Here is a 970-nt window from a genome sequence, read left to right as displayed (position 1 = left end):
AGAAGAGCCACTTTAGAATTTATTGTATACATTAATTTGATTGCACAGTGATATATTTGTTAGACAAATTACCCAGGTCTAATTAAAAGGCAGTCTTAAAGCCACCTGATTACTGATTTACATTACATTTATTCGCTTCCAATGTATTTGTGGGGATAAATTAAATGTAATTTCCAAATAATAAAACTTAAGTGGTGTAAAATCTCAAGGTTACTAGATTAAAAATGAATGGAAAAACTCAACCACATACTGGATAATGTGAGTCATTGAATGAGGTATTGTGTATCAGCAGGTAAGCAATGTAATTTGGTCAAGAGACTGTTTTTAATCTCTTTTTTGTTGCTGACTTGTGGCGTCTACATCATCCGCCAGTTAGAGACCTTAATGTCTTCATCTGAAAATGAGTTGTTTGTATTTACTTTCCAGGGTTGTTTGTAAGAAGATTAATATGGGAAAGTGCTGTGCATTCCCAGTGATATATGATGACAGATGATGAACGCAATTTCTTCTGATTAAGTTGTGTACCCTAGGCCATCCCGAGCTGAAGAAGATTGGGTTTCCATACTCTAGAGCAATCCAGAATGGGTGGTACCTGGGTTGTTTATCCTGCTGCCTGCATGTGAAGACAATCTGTAAGTACATAAATTATAATTTACCATAATACCAGTAAACATCTGGACAAAATACATATTTATTAATTCTAAGTTAATGACTAAATTAAATGTAGTATAAAATAACCCACTATTTATATATCTGAAAACATAACTTAGTTTCCAGTTATTCCAAATCCAGTCATGGATGAATATAATATTAAATACTTGTTTTTAAAGTTAGAAAGAAGACTGTGATAGACAGATGGATATCTATCAGTGTTGATACTGTCCCTTCATTCTGACTCATTAATGAAATTTACTGCTTTTTTTTTTTTTTTTTTTTTTTTTTTGCTGATTTGACTCTGCTTCCTGTTTTC

The sequence above is a fragment of the Lipotes vexillifer genome, unplaced genomic scaffold (assembly GCF_000442215.2).
Source record: "Lipotes vexillifer unplaced genomic scaffold, Lipotes_vexillifer_v1.1 scaffold185, whole genome shotgun sequence".
Lineage (NCBI taxonomy): Eukaryota > Metazoa > Chordata > Mammalia > Artiodactyla > Lipotidae > Lipotes > Lipotes vexillifer.
The sequence above is the reverse complement of the archived record's forward strand: the minus strand, read 5'-3'. Positions refer to the sequence as shown.